The following is a 26447-nucleotide window of genomic DNA, read 5'->3' on the forward strand; positions in this document are numbered from 1 at the left end:
AGCGTCGTTGGATGACATTTCTGGACGTAGTTTCCTATGTAAATCGTGATGTACTAAGTCCCCCTCTACAACCTCTAGACGTGTGTACCATGAATTATGAAGTATCCTGTATAAACCTGACTCCAAGGTGATGGAGACCAGTTCGTCTCAAATAAAAGTAGCTTGACCTATCGTTCTGTCTTCGTAAGATCTGTAATGAAGTGGCACCGTTACAGATGCGCATCCGAATGGGGCTCGGAGAAGACGATTCCTTCGGCTTTTGGCCTGTCCTGGCGGCAGAAGAGCAACGGCGAGAGAAAAGCGTCTACACCCGCGACGGCGACTCTGCAGCCCAAATTTGAATGCAACGGTCCCCAATCTTGGTGATTTCAGTCATCTTATGGCTTTCTTAATTTAACTAATGTATATTAAAATGATCCGCCCTTACCATCTGATCGACTTATGCCCAGACAAAACATCGCTAGGTCCAGAGAGCCGAGGGAAATTGATTTAAATTTGCCTATTAAGTTCATCAACTTGCCAGTTAACTACGCAATACGTCCCTTTCTTATTATTATTGGAATTGTAATTACTTATACTGTATTAAACTGTGACTGAAAACATGATTATTACGTAATTAAACACTCTTTCTTTGTAAGGAAATGGACTGGACGGCTACTGACGCCTCGCCACATGTGTGTGGAACATCACGGAAAAGTCTCAGGTTTACAAGTGTTTCACTTACAACCGCATTCAGGAGTATAGATGGCAAGCACATACCCGAAATATCGATATGTTGTATAATAAATACCGATATTCATTCATTGATGCCATACCATCAATATACCAAAAGTATCGATTCATATTTCGTTTACTGATCGTATATTTATGTTTTAAATGTACTTATACAATAACTGTAGATAATCGCTTAATTCTCACACATGTCAATTGAATTTAACAAGAGCAAGATTCATACTATTTGTAGCATCACATTATAATAAACTGACTGAAAAAAGTCGCAAGGCCAAAAAATAATTAATATAGAATAATTAAATGTCGAGAATACATTTGTCTAGGTAACATACAACATAGACTACTTGTATTTAAGTGAGTAACATTTTAACACCACAGGTTAATGCAAGCGTGAGATAAGCCATTGCAAATCTGAAATGCTCGTAGACTGACAACCAGGGTAACCACCAGAATGTTGAAAGCACGCATGCAAAAGTGCATGGATTGTTGTGTGCAGGTGCCGGATGTCAGTTCGTGGGACGGAGTTCCATGCCCGTTGCACTTGGTCGGTCTGTTCAAAGCGGTTAATGCTGATTGTGGATGGCGCTGGAATTGTAGTCCGATGATGTCCCACATGTGCTCGACTGGACAAAGATATGTTGATCGAGCAGGGCAAGACAACATATCGACATTCTGTAGAACATGTTGAGTTGCAACAGCGGTATGTGGGTGAGCGTTATTCTGTTGCAAAACACCCTCTGGAATGCTGTTCATGAATGGCAGCACAACTGGTCAATTCACTAGATTGACGTACAAATTGGCAGTCACTGTGCGTGGGCTAATCACAAAAAAATGTGTGTGAAATCTTATGGGACTTAATTGCTAAGGTCATCAGTCCCTAAGCTTACACACTACTTAACCTAAATTATCCTAAGGGCAAACACACACACCCATGACCGAGGGAGGACTCGAACCTCCGCCGGGATCAGCCGCACAGTCCATGACTGCAGCGCCTTAGATCGCTCGGTTAATCCCGCGCGGCTAACCGCAGCTGTCATAAAAAATCACACCCCAGACTATGATTCTAGATGTAGATTCATTGTGTCTAGCACGTGGATAGCTTGGTTGCAGGTCTTCAACTGGCCTCCTTCTTAACAAACACTCGGCCATCACTGGCACCGACATAGAAAGAGGTTTCATCAGAAAACACAACAGACCTCCGCCCCCCCCCCCCCCCCCTCCAATCCTCTCACTTGGCGCCACTGAAGTCGCAAATGACGGTGGTTTGGGGTCGCTAAAATGCACGCTACAGGGCGTCTGGTTCGGAGCTGTCCTTGAAGTAACTGACGTTGTGTCGCTGTGGTGTCAACTGCTGCTCGAATCGTTCCTCGTGACGCCGTGCGATGTACCAGAAGCATACGCCGAGAGCAACGGTCTTCCCTATTGGTAGTGCCACGTGGCTGTCCGAGTCTGCTCTTCTCGCAATCGTACATTCTCGTGACCACGACTACGAACAATCATGTACAGTGCCTACATTCTTTCTGCAGTATCGCAAAAGGAACATGCATCTTCTCTTATCCCTATTACAAATCTCGTTCAAACCCAATGAGATGTCGGTAACAGTTTTTTATCCCTTTAAAGACATTCTTCACTAACAGCAACTCACCACGTCCAGTCGCAAAGTTAGCTAACGCTGACTACCGTTAGAGCGCCTAATTAAAAGCAAGACTGATGTGCTTCCTCACAGTAGCGCTTCTAGCTCCATTTTTATGAGGCTGGCGCGAAATGTAAATGGGCGTCACCTTTCGTATGTACAAACACAAATTACTGCTTTTTCGTGTTGCGATATTTTTTCCATCAGCGGGTACGATGATTAAGAAGACTAGAGAAACTGTAAAGGTTCGTAGAAACTCACACTAAATACCAGTAACAATATGAAACAAGATCAAAAACATAGAAGAACCCTTGAAAACAAAATCACTTTAAAATCGTGCTTGACTTGAGAGTCCATTGGAACTTCATATTTTGCATGACGGTAGGACTTTTTTTTCTTTTTTTTAGTCAGATATTGCCAGCAAATTTTTTTGTTACTGTTACTGAGTCCCTGAAAGTTCTGAATCCTAAAGAGCTGGAAAGTGTTAAAGAAGGGAAGAACGTATAATTTTGAAAACTTAATAAACCACGGAATAATGCAGATAGACAGGTAAAAATTGACACACATTCTTGGAATGACATTGGGTTTTGTTAGAACAAAAAAAAAAAAAACAAAGTTCACAAAATGTCCGACAGATGGCGCTGGACAGCAAAACGTCAGTGACTGCGCATGACAATCGGATATAAAAGGAACTGTAATGAGAGAGAGAATCAGACCTTTTCCCTCGGCAGGTCCACCTGGCAGTTTTATTCTTCGTTGTGTGTGCTCCAAGTGGGTTTTAAGTGTGTTGTTCCGGAGTGTTTTTACTACTGTGGTCGACTTTTAACTTGTGCCTGCGCATTCAGTGTCTTCCCTGTGTTTTAAGAATCGCCAACTGTGTTTTTTTAACTTTCTGGTGACTTTTTTAACTGTCCCCCATGAACGTCTCCATGTCAGTGTATATTTTACCTCAATTTTCTTCCCTTACTCTGTTTTATGTTCCCCTTTTTTATCTCCTTATGTATGTATCATTTTATTCTTGTTTTAGTTGTCGTGTCACTCGGCTCAAGAGCGGCGGATTGTGTCGCTGACAGCCCTCCCCTGCCATTATGGGACAGGGGAATGAAATCACAATAAAGAAAAAAAGAGAGAGAGAATCAGATGCGCCAGCAGTCGCAGCATGTTGACGTTACCTGAAAAGGCGCTTTTAGTGAAACTGTAGTATCGGAATAGGGAATGTGCTAGTTCAGCGTTACGACCCTATCGCCATAGGAAGGGGATTCGAACGGGTAAAGGTCCGTTGACAAATGCAGCTGTGGCGAGAATGATTTAGAAGTTCGAATCCACGGGTTGTTTAAACGATAGACCCCGTAGTGGTCGACCGAGCACAAGGCGTAATGCTGCTGAGACAGTTCAGGAAGAAATGGAGACTGTAGCGGGTTCGTCTATGCATGGGGAAGTCAGCGCTCGTGCAGTCGCACGTCGCACCGGCATTCCATACACTACTGTTTGGTGGCACTTGGGCGTACCCTCCGATGCTATCCGTACAAAATCCATCGGTATCATGAACTGTTACCTGGCGATATAGTAAAGCGGAGGGCATTTGCGGTGTGGGCGTTTCAAAAGATGGCGGAAGATGACGATTGGTTGAGTAACGTGCTATGGACCGACGAAGCCCATTTCACGCTCCAAGGTTCTGTCAAAGCCCACAACTGCAGAATTTGGGCTACCGAAAATCCTAGAACTGTCGTGGAAACTCCATTGCACGACGATAAAGTATGGGTTGGGTTTACCACATCTACCGTTATCGGGCATTTTTTCTTCGAGGAAATGCGTGATTTTGGTCTTGTAGCTGCTACCGTGACGGGCGAGAGGAACGTCAATATGTTACACAATCGCATCATCCCCAGCGTGGCTGATAAACACCTGCTGGAACGTACGATGTTTATGCAGGATGGCGCTCCACCCCATATTGCTAGACGCGTGAAAGATCTCTTGCGCGCGTCGTTTGGTGATGATAGTGTGCTCAGCCGCCACTTTCGTCATGCTTGGCCTCCCAGGTCCCCAGACCTCAGTCCGTGCGATTATTGGCTTTGGGGCTACCTGAAGTCGCAAGTGTATCGTGATCGACCGACATCTCTAGGAATGCTGAAAGACGACATCCGACGCCAGTGCCTCGCCATAACTCCGGACATTGTCAGTGCTGTTCACAACATTATTCCTCGACTACAGCTATTTTTGAGGAATGATGGTGGACATATTGAGCATTTCCTGTAAAGAACTTTATATTTCCTTTGTCTTACTTTGTTATGCTAATTATTGCTATTCTGGTCAGATGAAGCGCCATCTGTCAGACATTTCTTGAACTTTTGTATTTTTTTTTTGTTCTAATAAAACCCCATGTCATTCCAAGCATGTGTGTCAATTTGTAGCTTTCTATCTACATTATTCCGTGATTTATTCAGTTTTCAAATTTATACAGACTTCATGATCACCCGGTATATTCGTTGAGCTGCAGCATCTTGGAAGCATGTTCTCTTCACAGGAGTACGGCGCGTCTGGTGTGTTGTCTGCCTTCCGTAGAACACTGTTGTAAGGTGAAACGGTGAGCTGTTTGGGTGGCAGCCGCACCGCAGCTCCAGCTCCTCAGACGCTAAGACGGCGGGCAGTCGGCAGGGCAGTTTGGAGGTGGGAGTGGAGATGTGTTCCGCCCCCAGCCCCCAGCCGGCGCCGGTCCCGCGAGTCCTGCGGCCGGCCGGCCGCCTGCGGAACATGTTTCTCGCCGCCACGCCGGAACATCTCTCCCCAGATTGGACCGCGGCAGCGGCAGCGGCTGCGACCGCCCGCCGCCGCGCTGTCCCGTCTCTCGCCTTCCGCCCCCGCCTCCGCCGCTCCTCAGCCCTTTCTCCGCACGACGCCCTGCGCGCCAGCCGCCTGCCGCCTCCTGCCTGCCCTTACTGCGTGGCGCGACTATAAAACCATAAAAATGCGATTTATACGTTTATTGCGGCGCTCCTCATTTGCGCCAGAAGTGGGGGCTGCTCCGCAGACTGCCTGGCGACTCTGCACCGAGGACCTCCTCTCTCTCTCTCTCTCTCTCTCTCTCTCTCTCTCTCTCTCTCTCTTTGTCTCTCTGTCTCTCTCTCTCTCTCCCTGCTGCAGCTTTCTAGCGCTCCACTCTGTCCGGGCTGTGAGCGTAAACGTACAATCTGTGCTCTTCGCGTTAGTAGTTTCTGCAAGCAGAGTGTCTAAAGCACATGTCACCCGGCTTGCTCATATTCAAAACAGCATTCGAACTTTCAATTGAATAGAAATGGTTTGTTTTAATGAACTGGAAAAACTGCTCGTAGATGACCTGGGGGAAGATCAATTTGGATTTCGGAGGAACGTAGGAACATGTGAGTACTGACTGTGAAGCCACCTCCGCACGGGACGTGGCATTCAATGTGTACCTGGGTGACGCGTTTTCTCCATGTTGCTAAGTGCTCTGAAATGGTCCGCCTTGTACATACTGTACGTGGACCGGAACTACATCACGTGCAGCCGAAGTGTGCTCCAGCAGCAAGTAAGAGATATAGGTGGCGTGTGCGAACTTCACATTACTTCTCAGAATGAGCAAGCGTAAATTACATTAATTTGTCCATTTTACTGATTGTTGACCTCCTTGGCTAGAGAGTGTATTACTTCAAGAAGTACAACAACCAGACATTTTTTATGTATTCTTATTTAAACCAATAAGCGTTTCGGGCTCTTGACCATCTTCAATTCGATGTGTAATAGTATTACTCTATCTGAAGATTGCGACAGCCCAAAACTTATATTGTTACAAATAAAAATACTTGGAAATGGCTGGTTATTGTATTTCTTCAAGTAATAAGCGAAAATTAATTTTTTTCACAGACATCATGCTTTAACCGCATCTATCGGTACATTCATCTTCCTGTGTCCAGGTAGCCGTGATGCTATTTTCGAACGGAAACGAAAGCGTCCAGCATGTGACCTAGGTGGCGTTCTACTACTTCATTGATTCACGTTCGTAAACGCTTTCTGAATAGCTGTAGTGTAGAAAAACAAAACAAACCTACACTTTATACCATATGTAGATTCAGAGAAAACTATGATTTTCATTGAAGTACACTCACTGATATTATGAAACTAGCAGCAATAATGCACATGGAGTAAAACTTTTAGAGAAACCGGACTGCACTTATAAGAATCTACGCACACTAAAGGAAAGCAGGAGTCGGGACGATGGTGTGATTTGTAGTCTATCCGAGATGTTGCTGAATATGTACACTTAGAAGACAGTAAAGAAAATCAATGAGAAATTTGGAAAGAGAATCAAAATGTCGATTACTTTATAATTTTGTCAGAAACGGCAAAGGACCTCGAAGAGCAGTTTAATGGAATGGATAGTGTCTCGTAAAGAGGTTACAAGATGAACATCAACAAAAGAAATGGAATATATTCGAATCAAATCAGTTGGTGCTGAGGGGATTACAGTATGAAATGAGACATTAAAAGTAAATTATGATATTTGCTATTTGGGCAGAAGACTAACTGACGAGGCCGAAGTAGAGAACAAGAAAAGGTTAGAAGCTTCTGAAATGTGGTGTTACAGAAGAATGCTGAAAATGACTTGTGTAGTTCTAATAACTATTGAGGGGGTGCTGCATCGAATTGAGTAGAAAAGAAATTTATGGCACAACTCGACTAAATGAATGGATCTGCTGACAGGACGCATCCTAAGACATCAATTGATCGTCAGTTTGATCAGGGAAGGAAGTTTGGGCATTAAATTTGTAGAGGACGACCAAGGCTGACTGCAACAAGCAAGTTTAAATAGATGTAGGCTGTAGTCGTTATGTATGGATGAAGAGGGTTACACAGCGTAAAGAGCTGCGTCAAAACACTCTTTGGACTGAAGACCACAACAACAACCAAAAGAGCACCAACAAAGTGTTCGAAGATTTACTTGTGCATCTGTACACCGTAAGCTGCCTTACAGTGTGTGGCAAAGGGAACTCTACATACCACTCCATCTCACTCGTTTCTTACTCCATTAACGAAGCAGTATACGTACCAGGAGCCAATATGTTGGTTGACTCCTCGACAAAGCTATTCTGTGGGAATTTTAGGAGTAAAGTACATAGGGATGCACTACGCCTCACTTGTAGCGTCTCTTTTCTACAACGTGGTCTTTCCATTATAAATCCCCCCATACACATTTTCCCAGACATTTTTATGCGCGTAGTTGTTTCCAATGATTGTTCGGCATCGTGTAGTCATGCACTAACGGATCATTCCGCATGCTTAGTCACAGTACATTACATTTGTTTACTTTGAAAGTCAACCACAACCACCAATCGCTAAACCAAGTGTCAACCATCTGCAAGTCGTCCTGCATTTTGCTACAATGCGAAATGTTCGCGACACTTCCCAGCGAAGCTAGGCGTCCTTTAGTATTCATCTGGAGAGGAACTACAAGATTTCTTCGGCCTAACAGGGTCTAGTAATCACGTGTGCAGCCTAGTATCTGCCCCAGTAAATTCATAGAGTGATTTTAAACAATAAAACCAATAAATGAGCCTCCCTATGAGGAGAAAGATATTTTAGGAGTGAATCAGGAGCTTCGATTTTGACTGGCGTACCGCCTGTCACGTGGAGTCGATGACTGGATGATAGGCAACACACATTGCATAAGAACGCCGCAGAGCGCCTGCATCCCGTCCTCTCTCAGGGGCATAGCCAGTTTCAAGGCGTCAGCGGTCATTTTCTCTCTAACAAAAGCTGTTTCCCATGTTGTGATCCATCATCCTCAGACGTTTGTCGTAAACAGTTTAAAACACCCCGTATATCGCAGTTAATGAATGATATTGTATAGAGAGAAGTCATAACGCTATAAAATATATGGTGTTTCAAGAAGATTCATTAGGTTTCGCAAGACTACTTGTTCTAAATGAACGAATGGAATGGATTTCAAGCTAGGAATAAGACTGCAAAGTTTTTATTTTCGAAAGAACAATATGATGTTGCAAAGTATATATTTTTCCATACGTAGAATAGAATCTTGGAGTATTTTTGGAATTTAACGTTCAGTGTATTCTCCACAGGATGGAAAACAAGCGTCCTGACGATACTTATACTCGTCTCACACTTTTGCTGGGGAAGTCCGGAGTTACTGCGGTAACTGCTTTTGATATGCGGTTTAGCGTTTCACCCGGAATTGCTGGAAGATGAGGCACGTAGGCAGAAACTTTGACATTCATCGACAAAAAAATTCACACGTCGAAAGACCAGGCGATCTTGGAGGCCAATGACGTAATGCTAGATCTGTAAGCTCCTTACAGCCGATCCAACGCCCAGCAGCTCATTATTACCAAATGATCTTACGTGCTCCACCCGTTTGTAAAATGAAATTTGCATCGTCTTTTCGCAGTTGTCAAGAAGGACACATATTCGACATTTTGAAGTATGTGATTCCTGTAACCATAATTACCAGAAAAAACAACGGGGCTTAAATATTTTCTCGGGAGAGACCGCATAATGCGAGGAGCTTTGGAGAGTCTCTCTCGCTGTAGGTTATGCTTTGTGGCTCCTGTGTTCACCATATTTTTACGTTCTGGTAGTTCACTTTTACCCTTAATGAAACGTAGCCTCACAACTCAGTACTAAACGTGAAAGGAAATTGTTATCTTCCATTTCCACGCAAAGAATGAATGCATGAAATTCTGCATATTGTTGTGTTTCAGAGTCATGAAGGGGTTCGTCAGTTGAATACTGTGTGGTTTGAAACACTAATGCCCCCGCAAAACACCCAAGACGGTGAAATGGTTCTCTTTCCAAAATTACGTGGAAAAAGTTCTTTGAGTTTTGTATCGAAATTGTGTAGCCGCTAACAAATTGCTAACATAGAAAATTCTTAAAGTCGAACGTAAGAGAAATAATTTATTAAAAAGGTCGATGAATAAAAATATAAGGAAAGATGTACTCATATGTTTTTCTTTATCGGTAATGCAGTGCTGGTCGTTTTGTTAGGAGATGATCTCAAGCCTCCAGTTTTTTTCCTACTAAGTGAAGACACTTTCTCACGATATCACAGCACATTTATTTCAAATTTTAATACGACACAACACCAAAAAAACTTTTAGCTTTTTAGCTCTAAAGAGAGCTTTGTATTTGCGACTTCCTTAGACAAAAAACATGCTGCAGAAACGCTGAAACAAAATCTAATGCACTCACTGACTGCGAACTACTGACTGATAATTTGGGGCGTATTCAGTTTTACATGTTGAAACACTAACGTCTAGTTTGTTCTGAAAGCTGTTTTGTTCAAATGAATGATTATAATGATATCCGGCTTCTGCGCTAACAATTTTACGCAAACTTACCTTTTTTCATTGTTGTAAAGGAATAAAACAACGGTGAAAGTTATTTTATAAAGTTGTCACGTATAAGCGACAGTATATATTTAGCTTTCAATAATACTGAATTCTTTACGAAAAAGTTAAGAGTACTTTTAGGATATAATAGAAGTTTTCAGTTTAGTGAACAATAAATTTCTTTGAAATATTACGTAAATTACATTTGAGAATATATTCGAACCATGTGGCATATGTTATAGCTCATGTAAAGTGACATCTATATGCTAACGAATTTTTATGATCAAAAACTTTTACATTGATAGATACAAATAATGTGTCAATATGTTACGAAATTATTTGGAAAAGAATATAATTTTCGTAAATACTTGACTTTATAACTGTCGAAAAAGAGATAGGACTGCAGTTTTCGCTAAACTGACGACGTTATCGCAAACTATACAGTATTTGACATAGAAATTCCATAATTTTAGTTCATAACAGGTACATGAGAAATTGGTAATTCTCGGCTGGCACGAGGAATAGACTTCTAGGGTCTTGAATGAGCGACTGGGGCGACCCGCGAACTTCCCCGTACATAAATAAGCAGTAACTTGGGCTGCTGGTGACACCGCCGCATTTTTTGAGCTGTAGGAGGTGTAATGCTGTACTCTCGGAGAATCTCACTCCTCACAGTTATAAATGAACTGCACCTGGTGAAACGGAGAGCAAAAAACGCCTTTTGGGGCTGTGTTACGGCCTTGTCGACCAGCGCACATAGTGCAAGGAATGAGTGAATGAGACAGCCAGCTGCAGCAAGGAGGTCCTTACCAGGAGGCACATGAACTGCAACTTACCACTGGAGCCGAGCTAAGCTTTTAGCTTCAATTCTTAAGATAAAATTAACCCCATGTTTTTATCTTCATTCACGTGGAACTCTTGTGACATTGGCTGCATCTTTATGAAACACCTGGTACGGTGAACAGTAGCAGCAGTATAAAAGCTCTTTCTAGTACACCAAAATCAACTTTTGCCTCTGGAGATTGCTTAACGTTAAGAACGATATGACTTGTTCTGTTTTATAGGCACTCTTCACTCAAATCACAAAACTGGTCTCGTATCCCGTGCGCTCATATTTTGTTATTTAGGGAACAGTGCGATACTGTATTGAATGCCTATCAATGAAAACGTTATCTGTCTCGACGCCTTGGTAAAGCAAAACAGTCCTTTGTTGTTCCTTAAAATTTGCTTAAAGTGACTTACGTACCTTTCTGCAATGACACACTCAACTAGAGGGAAATGCAAATTATTTTTCTTTTTAGTTTTTATTATTTCTGAATATCTATGTTTCTCCCAAACAGCAACACATTTTTGTCAGTAATTTTCATCAGTATATTCAAAAGACCATCCAGCGACAAATGGTCGCAGTCAGTACGCTGTGTTGAAGGCTTATCGGATAAATCACATCTACCTCACGGGCACTTCCGCGTTAGACTTGACATCAACCGGTCGCGTGTTACGCGGCTACTGCACACGTATCGATTGTATCCCGTTCATCCAGTTAATACACGAGGAAATCCATAGTCATGATCTGTGAGGCTTCAGTAGCGTTTGGTCGATAAGTATTAAGCTCTGTGTACACTAATGCTACCTTCCTATCATGTACTCACCCACTTTTTGTTGTTGACAAATCGTTGTTATTAAACATCGTGGTCTGCAGTACTGAAGCGCTGATAATTACACCGACCGACAATTTTTTTTCTGTTACAAGAACAATATACACAGTTTCTGGAAGGTCATTCGCCCCTGAATTTAGATCTAATTGCGAAATTTCTGTGCTACTCTCAGTTTTCATCCAATGATCGTTTTTGCATATGTGTACCGCAGCCCATATATGAGATGAAACTTCATGGCAGATTAAAACTGTGCCTCGGACTGAGACTCGAAGTCGGGACCTTTGCCTTTCGCGGGCAACTGCTCTACCATCTTCATGTATGAGATACATATGGAAGAACGACATGCTCTCGCAACAAGACTTCAAAACACAAACAACAACAAAATCCATCAGCACACAAGAGAATCAACTAAATGAGTTACGTAGGAGAAACAAAAGTAGAGAAGCATACCTGAAATATTTCCTTCCTGATTTCCTCCTGCAATTAGCCTCGCCAACGTCGATTTGCAAGGACAAATTTATGCCACTTCGTTTGAGAAATATGCTAGTGGAACAGTTCTCCACTGTCGTCCTAACGACGCCAAGTTATCAGGGAAGAAGTCTAAATGATGATTTAGGAAATGTAGTTTAACAGACGTTATACATCCCATAAGATGATATGGTCTCTATAATTTTTGTACACTATCGCGATAGTTCTCTGCCGTATGACTGCCATAAAAGTTATTGTGAAAGACAGATGTGGGATTCTTTCAACATCGCTTGACATGTCAGGGAAATGTTTATCAGACATTCACTCTGTAATTGGCGGTCCAACAAAAACCTATTTATTTTTGCTTCAATTGATCCTTGGAAACTTCTTTCCCAAGTATGTGCATCCATTTGAACTTCTGTCCATGTGTTTCACAGAGTTATTGACGATGCCCGCTTTCGTGTACGCATTTTGTGTACCAACAAGAGGAGAACTGAAACACCTAGGCAGATTAAAACTGTGTACTGCACTGAGACTCGACCTCGGGACATAGGCTTTCACAGGCAAGTGCGCTACTGACTGGACTAGCCAAGTACGACTCATAACCCGTCCTCGTAGCTTTACTTCCCAAGTACCTCGTCTGCTACCTTCCAAGCTACACAGAAGCTCTCCCACGTAACTTGCAAGACTAGCATTCATGGAAGAAATGATCCTCAGGCACACGGCTTATCCACAGCCTGGGATATGTTTCCAGAATGAAATATTCGCTCTGCAGCAGAGTGTGCGCTGGTATGAAATTTGTGGAAGATTAAAACTGTGTGCCGGAATGAGACTCGAACTCTGGACCATTACACGACTCACCACCGTGCTTTGAGACGAGGAAATGGCGGAAGTAAAGCTGTGAGGTCAGGTCGTGGAGAGTGCTTTGTTATCTTTGTCAGTAGAGCGCTTTCCCGCGAAAGGCAGAGGCCGTGAGTTGGAATCTTGGTCAGCAACATAGTTTTAATCTGCCAGGAAGTATCAGATCAGAGCACACTCCGCTGCAGAGTGAAAATTTCATCCTGGAAACATATCCCAGATTGTGGCTAAGCCATATCTCTGCATTAAGTTTCTTCCCGGAATTCTAGTCTTGTAAGTTTCGCACGGGAGCTTCTGTGAACTCTGAAAGGTAGGAGACGAGGTACTGACGGAAGCAAAGACCTCCGGCAGGCGCGCGCTTTTTTATTGCACTAGCAGTTGCGCCACTTTCGCTGCTCAGTCCTGTAGTTATTATTTTGATACGCTCTCGCTCTAGTATCCATATTAATTAGTTTATTGATTTAATGACAGATGAAGTATCACTCAATATGTTGTTAATAATATGGAAATAACAAATTTTATTGTGCAATTAATATAAATAATTTATTATGGGCACAGTGGACAATATTAAGAAACGATGTTACATATCGAGCCAAGAAATTTCTATACACTGTTGGTCACTTACAGTGGGAAAGAATTTTTCATGATTTAATATGGCTGTTGATTATACTTTATTTAGAAAAGTTGGTATACATCTAAACACAGAAATGACATAGTTCTAAAAAATCTATATTTCGCTGTCAGCGTTGAAAATTAATGCATTCCTAGTGAATGCCTGCGGAAACCCCATTATAACTACTTCGTAATTCAAGAGATGTCAAGATTCAAATCACTAGTCATCTGAGTCTGCAGGAGTAACTAGATACTTTTCACAGGTGTAACTGACACTAGTATGTTTGCTGCAAACAGAACTACTACAAGAATCACGTTTTATTGTTGTGTTAGTTTTCTTGGCCCTGCCACAAATAACACAGTGTCCCCGTTTCTTAGCCGAATGTTTTTCAACTTGCTCTGATGTTGTCCGGTAACTCTGAAGGACAAGCGATATGTCCTTGGGAACGCTCTGAATTTTGGCTCTTTCTATTAGATGTGGTTTCATGAAGTCATAAGGCAGGTTCTTCACAAATACTGTACTTGTAACCTTTAGATTTTGTCCATTTGAGAAAAAAAACTATCTGGGCGTACATTAGAGCGGAAAAGGTTACCAATGGTTCAAATGGTCCTGAGCACTATGGGACTTAACTTCTGAGGTCACCAGTCCCCTAGAACTTAAAACTACTTAAACCTAACTAACCTAAGGACATCACAGACATCCGTGCCCGAGTCAGGATTCGAACCTGCGACCGTAGCGGTCGCGCGGTTCCAGACTGTAGCGCCTAGAACCGCTCGGCCACTCTGGCCGGCAAAGGTTACCAAAGGCCATCTTTTCTTTATACGTGTCACAGACTGTGTGCTACACATCTGGTCGATTGGAGATTAATATCCTTAGCAATCGCAACGGAAGAAAATTTGTTACCAGTATGGAGATGTACTGCTTTCAGGCAAATTTTGCTAAAATCTATGAACAAGCGCCACTCATTTACTCTGAAATCATGGCCGAGAGTCTCTTTAACATATTCCACATCATTACAAAACATCAAGTTGCCTTCTTTGGAGAAATATCAAACAAAAACAGCATGGTAATTACTCCAAACACTATTTCGAGGGAGAAGAATTCATCTTTTTAATCGCGAAGCTAAAATCTCAGCATTTGGCTTCGACGAATCTAAATAGAGAACAAGGTTGTTGATATCCCCCTGGGGGAGAGACCGGATTGCGACCCCTGCTCACTTTGCCCCGCCCGTCCATTTGGGCGCCGCGAATGTTCCCCTGTAAAAAAATCTGCAATGTGGGGGACACAGGTTCGATTCCCAGTATTACTAATGATTTTTGCTTGGCGCAAGCTTTGGTATGGGGTGCACTCAGAGAGGTGAAGCCAACAGAAGAGCCGACCGATTAGTAGCGGTTACTTAATCGAGAAACCCGACAAAGATTGTGAGAGCAATGTGCTGACCACATGCCCCTCCATATCACATCCGATACGCCATTGACGGAGGATGACACACGGCGTTCTGTCGGGCCGTTTAGAGCCAGAACGCAGAACACTACCTTTTACTGTGCCTTCTTGGAACGAACACTCTAGAAAATTTCAATATTAAACCTCTCTGTAATGCACAATGCTTCTCTTGTATCGTCTGCCACTGAAGTTTGTTGAGTAGCTATCTCTGCTACGCTCTCGTGGCGAGTAAACGTTCGCGTGACAGACCGCGTTAGTCTTCGTTGGATCTTCTCCATTATTCTATTAGTCCTATTTGTTAAGGCTCCGCCCTATTAAACCTACTTAGTAAGAATTCAGAGCGATGAGCAATACATAATAATCGTTAGAACGAGTGTTTTGTAAGCCACGTCTTTCGTGGATGAATCACATTTTCTTAAGATTCTTCCAGTGAACACCAGTCTGGCTTCTGCTTTCCCCACTATTTCTTGTATGTGTTCGTTTCACTGTAGGCCATTCCGGGTGGTCACTTCTAGGAATTATACAATTGTGACTGTTTCCTGTTATTTGTCGCCAATAATTTAATCGAACAGTAGTGGATCTCTTTTCATGTTTGTGCGAAATACGTTACATTTGTTTACGTTCAAGATCAAATCCCAGTCCCTGCACTAGTCGTCTACTTTCTGCAGGTTTTCCTGTATTTTGTTGCAGTTTTCGGTTTTTGCAACCTTCATATGGATATCGTCCACGAGTAATCTTACGAAGCCTCCAACGCTGTCCACTAGATCATTAACACAACTTGTAAATAGTGGTGCCCTGCATCACTCCATTACGCTACCCCTGAACTTACCTTTACTTTTTCGGTTTGTTCTGTTTGCAATAGAGTGCTGTTTCCAGTCACAAATCTGTTTAGATACTCCGTGTTTTGTTCAGAGCACGGCATTGTGAGTGCAGTCGATTAGAGCATTCTGTGCCTCCAGTCACGGACGGGGCAACGTGGCTTGTGTACACTTTCCAGTGAGTCAACATGCCTCGAAGGGTTGTTTGAAGCTTGCGTTGTTGCTATACGACTAGCAGGCTTATCGGCACGGAAAGCTACCCACCGAAATGGCGTACACCACAACGACCTCATTGGAACATTCATCTTCTACCCTGAGACACAAACGTTGAGGATTTGCCTCTTCATGCTCGCCCGTAGTCAACAGCAACAGCTGATCGACTGCTGCCTACAAATTACGGCTTGTTGGCATCCTCTGTATCTGCCCTTCAAATGATTAATCTGGGCTCTATGCGTCCATTAAAAACAAGGGTAAAGCTCCCCCCCCCCTTCCCCCGTCTCCCTCCCACTCCCAGCATAAAATTTTATGCGAAGGAAGAGGGCGAAGGGAACACTTGGAATGGAACTTACATCATTGGTGTAGGGTTCTGTTTACTGAAGAGTGCAGGGTTTCTCCGACACCTGATAATTGTCGTGGAACAACGACGACACAATACCAATGTACTTCTCGGGCACACAGTCCCATGGGCTCAGCAGGGAAAGTCACGTTTTTGGCGGATGTCGGACGCCTTTCATCACTGTCGCGGATGAACTGAGAAGTGTGTAGTGTCAGTAGAAGATCACGGAACCTATTGTCCGGCCCTACAATCAACATTTCGGAGAATGCATCAAAACGCAGCGCCGACTTTTTGTATTCCTTCTTCTAGGCTCAAAATGTCTCTGAGCACTATGGGACATCTGAGGTCATCAGTCCCCTAGAACTTAGAACTACTTAAACCTAACTAACCTAAGGACATCACACACATCCATGCCCAATGCAGGATTCGTACCTGCGACGGTAGCAGTTGCTTGGTTCCGGACTGAAGCGCCTTCTTCCAGGAAACAGGAATCAACCGCATGGAATGGCCTGCGCATTCTGCTGACGTGAAGCCGCTTGAGCATGCTTGGATCCAGTTGAAAATTCCAGTGCTTCCTAGTAGGAACTCTCCTCGTACTTTGGATGACCCCAGGACTGCAGCTGTCGGAAACTGTGACAACCTTGTGGAACAATGTATCAACTGCCCTGTGGAAAGCATGTAAATGAGGATCTAACCATGTTATAATACAAGGGGGTGAAACAACACGCTACTGCTGCCAGCAGCAGTTTTGGTTGTCACAGGAGTTCACAGAGGAACACTTGCGAAAAAACTACGAGTTTTCTTATTGTTTAGTTTTCGTGTCTTAATTATGCTATTTTCTTTTATTTTCGTAAGGCTTATGTTTCATTACCTGTATCTCCTGAATCTAAGCCCACCCACGGGCGCAGACATGCTGACGGTACAAAGCTTTTGTAAGTAGGCTGTTTAGGTTTTTATGTTGGTAACATCACGTAGCGCTCTGTATAAAAATCACTGGCTGTGCTGTGTGCAGTCTGTGGCTGGTTGGCATTGTTGGAATATTCGCTATTGTAGTGTTGGGCAGTTGGATGTGAACAGCGCGTAGCGTTGCGCAGTTAGAGGTGAGTCGCCAGCAATGGTGGATGTGGGAAGAGAGATGGCATAATTTTGAGAGCGGATGATCTGGACGTGTGTCCATCAGAAAGAGTAAATTTGTAATCTGGATATCATAAACTGATATATGAGGCGGTAACAAGACGTTGTTGAATCTCGGCTACTTACACTGCTGGCCATTAAAAATGCAATACCAAGAGGGATCAAAAAATACTTACTGTGAACCTACAACGCAGTATGTAGATGATGATGTTGAAATTGGTAGGTAATTTGAGGTATAGAGGGGCGCAAAACTGTTCGTTTCCATAGCTGCATGGTCAGCTTGTCTGACTGTCATCGAGGACCCAGGTCCATTTCCCAGTATTGGCAGAGATTTCTCGCAGCTTACGGTGGTACCTAACGGTTGTTGCTTTTGTAGTTGCTCTTCTAACCCACATCCCATACGATCAAACTAATTGAGTCTTTACTCGTATTTTAGGCACTTGGGCTATGCACAGCTCTGTTTAAAAATAATGGCTCGATATAACAATAGGTTCGAGCCGCGCCCGTCTTCTTTCATGACCCGCAGCTAATTCGCGGCAAATAATAACCTGCCGTTGTGATCGTGTAGTCAAATAGTCTGTGCATCGGCTAGAACTGCGAGTTAGTAAAATACGCAGAAATACAAAATAAAAGTTAAATGACTAATTTAATAACAAGTTTCTATCCTAACGTCTGCAGTTGATGTGGACGACAGACAATTATGCTGAATAATCAGAATTCGAGTCTCGGTCCGGCACACAGTTTTAATCTGCCAGCAAGTTTCGTGTTGAATAATGCTTATTCAAGGAAAAACATCTCAAATAAATGGGATGTTGTATTACGATATTTAATTGAAATACAGACAGGAAATACCCTTATCAAATGCAGTAAAGTTACTTTGAGAGAGTTACGAGAATGGAAGCAAAATCCCCAAACTAAATAGTCATCAAAGATACGCGAAAACGAAGTCCACTTTATAGTCACAATACACGAAATATTAACCAGCTAAAAAGAGTTCAGAGTTCAACAGGTGATTTACAGAATCATACAAACGGTACAAAGAATAGTAACTCACGCTCTGTCAATCCGCAACAAAGACGGAAAAAGTTAAAGTCCTACTCTGGAGCACATTGAGACTTCTCGAAACATAAAGCCCCTTCAGAAGTTTAAGTACGGTAGCGACCGCTCACCACTCAGAATCAAATACCTCCATGACCGAATACCACTCGTTACCGCAGGAAGGGCTGCATCATTCAAGCATAAACCTAAAGGTGTGCAGCATCGCTCGCTTGAGCTCTTCACCCGAAAAGTCCCAGCCTCCACTTGACTCATGTAATGTTCCACTACTCTCTGCTTTTCCACCGACTGACGGCCATCGCCACCAAAAATTCATCGTTGATACGAACTACAGACAACATTTGTCTCAACGTGACCACTTTCCGAACTAAACTAATATAGTATAACAATATACAGTTAAAATGGAAATGGAGCGACTTCTGGACAGCTTGAAACAGATGGAAGAGGTGGCAGAGGTGATAGACTACGCTGATGACCTCCTCCTATTGGTCGACGGCCGAAGTCGCGAGGATATAGAACCAAAGATAAAGAGGGCTATAGAAAAACTACAACTGTGGTGCCGTAATACTAAGATGACCATTTCATCCACTAAATCAACTTACCTCTTACTAAAAGGACAGCTAGTTAGTAATCCAACAGTGAGAATCGAGGACACACCGGTTCTTCGGAGACGGGAGACACGTTACTTGGGAATCATAATCGACGAAAGGTGGAACTTCGGAAGGCACATTGAAACTGTAACGCAGAAAACTTCACAAGTATTAAATAACCTCATTTCCATTGGACACAAAAGATTTCACCTTCCCCCTCATCTGATAAAATTATATCATAACAGCGTATTAACGTCAATAGTGGGTTACGGCTCGGAAGTCTGGGCACACAGGCTCACGAGGGTGGTTCCCGCCATGACAGTGAGAAGGGTACAAAGGAACATGTTACTAAGATCTGTGGAGCTCTGTCCTTTGGACATCAAAATAAGAGAGCAGGCCGCATGGTACTGCGCTAAGAAAGACAACAACACAAAAATATAAGAAATTATGGGAGCACCTGTTGGGGATAAGGGTGAGATAAGGAGGAGGGGTGAATATTTATGGCAGGAGTTATGGGAGATGGACGAAAATGGCAGGACTTCTTAGTTCTTACCAAATGTAAGGGAGAGAATGGGAATGAAATATTTTGATCCGACTCGGGGATTGTTCCACTTCGTCACTGGTCATGGCCCCTACCTGACATATGTATGTCGGTTTGGGAAGAGAGCGACGTCCGCGTGTGACTGTGGCGCATCGGAGGGTACTCCTGACCATGTGGTTTACGGGTACCCCCTTTTCGATGACGTAGCAGTCGCACTACGACAGCAACTGCCGAGTAACATTACTTACGACTTACTCAGACAAGAAGAGACTTTTCAAACACTGAATACATTAGCCAACGAGGTATCACGAAAAGTACTGACAATATTGTTGTGAGACTTTCGTGACTAGTTGATAATCACCAATCGCATCCAGCACTCCGATCCCGTACCGCCTGTTCATGGATAGGTCGACTAAACAGTTGGAATCCGCCACGTGCAGGGCTAGGGGGACTGGGGTGACTTACTTCACGGATTTGAAACATGCACCGGATATGACGTAGATTAGTTAGTAGTTTAGTAGAACAGAATAGGATAGTAGACTAGGAACCTGCAGAGACAATAAAATCCTTGCCTGTCTTGTGCCAGGGGCACGCTCATATATATATATATATATATATATATATATATATATATATATATATATATATAGGTAAAGAAATATTATAAACATTCGGGCACACTCAGATCATTCACAATAATTTCAAATAAAGGTTTGTTCATGAATAAATAATCCAGTACTCTTGCGCAAGTGGTTCACGTTAAATACAAAGAATTGTCGTTAAATATTGTTTAAACAATTTTAGACCTGCTTCTCAGAAGCGTCTTTTGGCACTCTTTTACAAGTGGTGTTATCTAACACATGCAATTGACCACTTTTAAATTACCACAGGTTTTAAATAGCAGTTGCAATCAACGTGTGAATAAAGTTACTAGTAAAATAGTAAACTCTTTATTAAATAAATACGTAAGTATGACAAAATTTGAGATATTCATGCTGTATTCATTTTCTGTGTAACTGTGGAAGACATTATTTTCCCATAAACATTTGCGTAATGAAGATATATAAAAAACATAATAAATCAAGTAATAAAATAGATACAGATTCATAGTTTTCAGAGATGATTGTTAGAGTGCAATGCTGTCATATGACATATTGTACGTTGAAATCGCATGAAGCGTTTAAAAGTTGTTAATTCAGAGGATCATAGTGAAAATATTTATTCACTGTGAAATATAAGCTTCTGTAGTTTTAAAGATGTTGAAATTATTGTTGTGTCATTGGATGCGCCTCATTTTTCTGCAATCGCAAATGTATTCAGATTTGCTGTAATACTTGACTATAAATTATTTTGGATTCTCATTGAGCTGTAAGAAGTCATCTTTCAGCTTTTCTAACGCTCCCCATTTTTGGAGCATTAAAAAAAAGGAATGTGAGCGAGAGCTGTCAAAATTTCCAGCTTTGCGATTTACCAATATCCGGCGACACTTATCTTTGTACCTGGAGTCGCCCGTACCGGAGACGTCGTCGGAACTGCTGCGGTGCCTTCTGAGTCCTGGGCCGACTAGTGCTCAACCATACAATTTGCACCTCCCCTCATACTACTGCGAAGTGGCCAAATTGCTCGCCTACATACTCTTAATGTTGCTTGCTTGGAGGGCTGGAACGGGCTTTACTCAGCCTCGTTGTGCTACGTGAGGAGCCATTTGAGTAAGAAGTAGCGGTTCCTAGGCCTGACCGCATACCCCTTCATATTGCATCTGTATGACACCATTAGTAGAGGACGACGCACTGAGTGGTCGGCACTGAATGGTTCTTCAGGGCCACAAGCGGTACTGGGTGGGCGCGAAATTTGGTACATTTAGCTGCCAACTGGCTAGGCACCGAGGCGATCTGAGATTGGGTGAGAGATACAGGCGTGTCTTTCCATGCTATTTGAACTGTATGCCAGAGTTCATCAATGATATGGCTGGCGAGTGTTGGCATGCCAGCCTCTCGGCGACCGATGGGCAGATGTTTTCAGTGGTTGATAGATCTGCAGAGCGTGCTGGATAGGGCAATATTCGAACACCCTCTTTATCGAGATACTTCAGAACATCACAGGCATAATGTGGTCTTGTGTTATCTTGTTGAAAGATGACGACACTGAGACTTCGAAGATAGGGCAATGAAACGATGCCTGTCCAGATCACAAGGTAAGTGAACCACAGGTGGTCATGAGGTGTACCCGATGGCATCCCATAGCCACTACTGTTAGATACTGCGCCTGTATGACGATGATGAATGCAATATGGCGGTGTTCTTTCTCCTCGTATCCACTACGCACAGATATGTCCATCATCAAGCCGTACACAAAAGCGGGAAACGTATGCAAGACGACATGGTGGCACTCACGGACCGGTGTTATCGTTGTGCGCACCACCCTTGACGCGCCTCTCTCTGCCTCCCCATCAAGAGAAGTCGAAAAGATGGCCACTGCTCTGACAGTCCGTGGTACTCCAGACCTAATCATACTGTACTTGTGGATACCTTTCTTGCTGCAAACAAGCCAATTCCCTGATTCGAGGTATACGACCTGGCTGTCCGATCGTGCACGGAAACTCAAGCAATATGTTAGTCCTTTCTAACTCCACTCGCGTGGAGCCGCTGAGTTCGTACATGACATTGGATGTGGCCTACATAAATCCGTGGACTCGACATTTACATGATAGTCGATGAATCCTGACCTACGCAAGCAGTAATAATACGGTATGATAAGCCGGAGTCACGACAGGCCATTATCCTACCGCTATCGAATTCCTAGACGTCCTGGTAGGCGTTTCTCCTTCTCGAACGACGGATAACACGTCCTTCTCCCAAACAAACAAGACTGAGATGCGACTGCTGAATTAGAAACCCTCTGAGTAATCTTTCCTTATTTATCTACGGTCGATTTCGTTACTCCTACATGCACTGCGTTACGTGTTAACTGCTGCGAAGCCTATGCACGAACGCTCTATATGCGTTCGACAGTTCATGCAGTATGGTGTATGACGAAGGATGTTATGGAACCGGTTACAGCGGTGTTCCGTGTGGTGTGGCAACATGTCTGCAAGGCGTGTGTACAGAAGACGCGATTAAAAAAGACCAGCCGGTGGTAGAAGATGGACCACTACACCGCAAGAGGATCGATATGTAGCACTAGTGGCGAAAAGGAACAGAATTCTCACTCTTATGCAGACTGCTACAGAACTCGCAACCGCTACCAATACACTTGCCTCTGCCAGAACCATTCTGTTGTCGTTAAGTCTGACTGCTTTGTATGCTAGGAAGCCTGAAAAATTCATCCCACTTCAACCACGCCATCGTCGAGAAAGTGTTCGCTGGTGTAGGGGACATGTTGATTGGGGTCAGCAACAGCGTTCCAGAGTGATGGTCTCCGTCGAATCCCGTTTCACTGTAGCAAGTGGTTCTGGCAACCAGTTATTGTGGAGAAAGAAGGTAGAACGTTACACATCAAAGAGTGTTCATGAGTGCCATCGGTATGGCGAAGAGGTTATGGAATGGGCACATGCTCAATGGCTGAACACTGCTGCAAATCTTTGGGCGAGGTACCGTTATACAACAACGATGCTGCAGGGAGATTATTCTGGATCATGTTCGTCTATTCAGGGGTGCGTTAGTCCCGATTTTCTGTTCATGGATAACAATGCCGGCCCACACCGGACAGTTGAGGTGCCGTACACACCGGAAAGCTAAGATATTGAACGTATCGTGTGACCTGCATACTCCCAGGACCTAAACCCTCTAGAGCATGCATGAAATGCAGCCTTGTTTCTCAACGAAAACCCTCTCCCCGAACAGTGCGAGAACTGAGAACCGCCTCGAGAGAGGAGTGGGACAAATCAACCCCAGGACTCCTCAACAGTTTGGTAACCAGCATGAATAACACATACAAAACGTGCGTTAGTGCCCGAAGAGGATACATTCCTTACTGCGAGTCCGCTATCGACATTTATGCTGGGCGTCATACCTGCGTCAAACACGAACGTTAAATATGTCTTTTATACTACTTTCCCATCTGGTGAAATGTGTACCAGGTTTAGTTATACATATCACTCCACCTCCATTAATTATGTGTTGTGTTTCATGTCGTCTATCTTGCCTATGATTATTCCTATCCAACAGTGTTTCTGTTCCTCAGCAACTGTCAAGCAGTGTACTTAGCTACACTGAAATACTAATCGTTTGCATATCTAAGCACGCAGTACCAGCACTTCATGCCGATTTGACACTTTTCGCATGCTGCCTTAATGGTGCTGCAATTTTAATGGCTAGTAAAGCATTTATTGGTTCCATGACAGAGTGGCTACAGCTGAGGTGGTTCAGCGGCCCATGAGAAATAAATGAAAAAATAGCAGTCGAAGAAGGAAGCTGAGCGTCACCCTTATTTCCGAGTGAATATTTCCCTCTGCAGAGAACTGTACGCTGTTTCGAAACTTCATGACAAATTAAACCACGACCGCAAACTCCTCCCTTTTGCAGGCAGTGCCATTGTCTATCAGAAGAGCTTCCAAAGCAAGGGAATAAAGAGAGATATGCAAGCAGAAATGAACCTGTGACGATTAGTTGTGAGTTGGGTGTACATAGCTCAGTACCGCATGGTTATAGCAGGAGTCATTGGTCGAGTTCCGGCTTGGAATTCAGTTTTAATTCGTAAATAGTTCCGTGTTTGTACAATGGTCTCTCATTTAGAAGAACAGGCAGGTTCTTTGCGGAGACATGGGGAAGTATTCCATCTGTATTAGCCCATTTGTGTCAACGCACTTGAGCAACGATCTAGCCATCCTTAGTCCCTTGGAAGACTCATCAGCTGTCAAAATCGCGGTCTGAATGGCAGCTACGTAGCTGTGACAAAGCGCGGTCCTGCGCCCACCGGATGCGCTCGTTTGCCGAACGGGGAAGTTTACCCCGGCGTCGAGAAGCGGCCTCGTGCGCACATTGCAGATGCAATTCAGGGCGGCCGCGCCAGCCGCCGACGAAGTGACAAAGTTGTTTGGAAAGGTGACGCGCTGTGAATCAGGTAATCGCAGCGGCTGTATAATGCAGCGGCAATCACAGGCGGCAAATGTTGTCGGAGCAAAGTAGTGGTAAGATCAGCTACCGGCTGCGGTCAACACGCGGTCCGCCGCCGGCTCAATATTACACAGGCCACGAGCCGCAACGAACGGCAGCTTCCTGCATTATTTCCTAGTCGGCTGGAAGGGCGGGCAGAGAAAGGAGGGAGGGCCGTTCGCGTCTCATATTCATCCTCGCAGTGGACACCACGTCCACCGATGCGAGTGACTCCGTGCTTCCTAAAGGCATACAGAGATTCGCGAGACAGCTAACGAGGCAATTACAATTTTTCTCACTACACAACACACACACGGTTGGTTTGATTACCGAAAGAGGTCCTACAGCGTGGCGCGAAAAAGGTTTTATTAGGTTTTTGGCTACTACGACATAAAATCTGGTGACATATTCTTGTTATCATATTCATGCTATAGCAGCCATACATAACTGATTGACGAATTCATTCAGTATAATAGGTATTACGTACAGATGTTAAAACTGTTAAAACATGAAACTGAATGAAAAATCTGATAGTCCGCTGTAGCTTTGTTTATTTAAGTCGATTAGCGGCCCACACAACCGGTTTTGCAAATTGTAAGTTACATCTTCTGGTGTATATCCTTACAGAATTTTTTTGTAAATCAGTACTTTGATAATGGAGAAATGAAGTTATCTGAGGTGCCTTAAAAGACTGAATGAGTAGATGTAGACAACGAAGAAAATGGTACGCATCTAGTTATAAAACAAGGTGTGGATCACACACGCCGTATAAAGAACGAATCTCTGCGTATTTAATAAATAAAATTTGTAATTTCATACCTAAAGAAGGTTATTACAAGTGTTATGGCATAGGGAGTCGTTACAGACCGCCGCAGAGAAACAGTTGGAGTGGCTGAGAAAAGTTACGAGTCTTCCTTAGTTGATAAAAACCACCATCAGTGATGAATGCCCCGTTTAAAAAAAGCAAGGAATAGAATTAGGAATCAGAAACTGATTCTTGATTAAAAACAGTGAAGCACTAAAGTTAAAGAGAGATGGGAACCGTCCCCATGTAACTTGGAACAATTGTCGAAAAACGGTCTAAGTTCTGTTTATATCACGAACTGTCATCATTTTGCCAATTAAAATGTGCATGTGGGCCTGTGTCAAGCAACAGACGATGCCCCCTAAATGTAATTGTCCTGGCATGATTGAAGAATAAAATAAAGTTAAGGATGAAGACTATTAAAATTGATGTATATAAATACAATGAAAAATTAGTTTTAGCATGATGTTGGCGGGGGGAGGGGGGGGGGGGGGGGGAGGGCACCAATGATCGAAAGTAAGAAGCCTATGCTGACGGTCAAACTTAACAGAAGCCGACAGGCTGATGTGTGTTTGTCACCAACATAATAGTAATCGTAGCAGCTGACAACACAAGCTACCAGGTGTCCAGTGTGTTGCCGGAGCGTGTGCGGTGCCTGCCGTCCGCATAACGAAATGGTTAAAGAAATCGAATTAACGCGGGCAACACGTAAGAGAAGCGCGCTGCTAAGGAATTGTGGTCGCGGAGCTATTGGACGTTATTGGACTTTTCATTCAGTTATATATTTTAATACTTTTAACACTTGTATGTAAACACCTGTTACACTCTATGAATCAATCAATTACGTATTGATTGTCAATCAATTACATATAACTACTTTCGCTGTAGCTGCCCTAGTTTTAAAATTATGTACGATGAACAACCTGAAACTTCATAGAAAAGGTTTTCAGAGTCCTCTTCTCCTGCAACAACGAGTGTGCAGAGTCTTTAACTGAATTCCTTGATGAATTGCCAAAGATCAACATTTTCGGGTGCACGAATATTTCTGTAAATTGCCTTACGAGGGTCCTCGAAAACTATGTCCTTTACGT

Source organism: Schistocerca gregaria, chromosome 1, assembly GCF_023897955.1.
Source record: "Schistocerca gregaria isolate iqSchGreg1 chromosome 1, iqSchGreg1.2, whole genome shotgun sequence".
Classification (NCBI taxonomy): domain Eukaryota; kingdom Metazoa; phylum Arthropoda; class Insecta; order Orthoptera; family Acrididae; genus Schistocerca; species Schistocerca gregaria.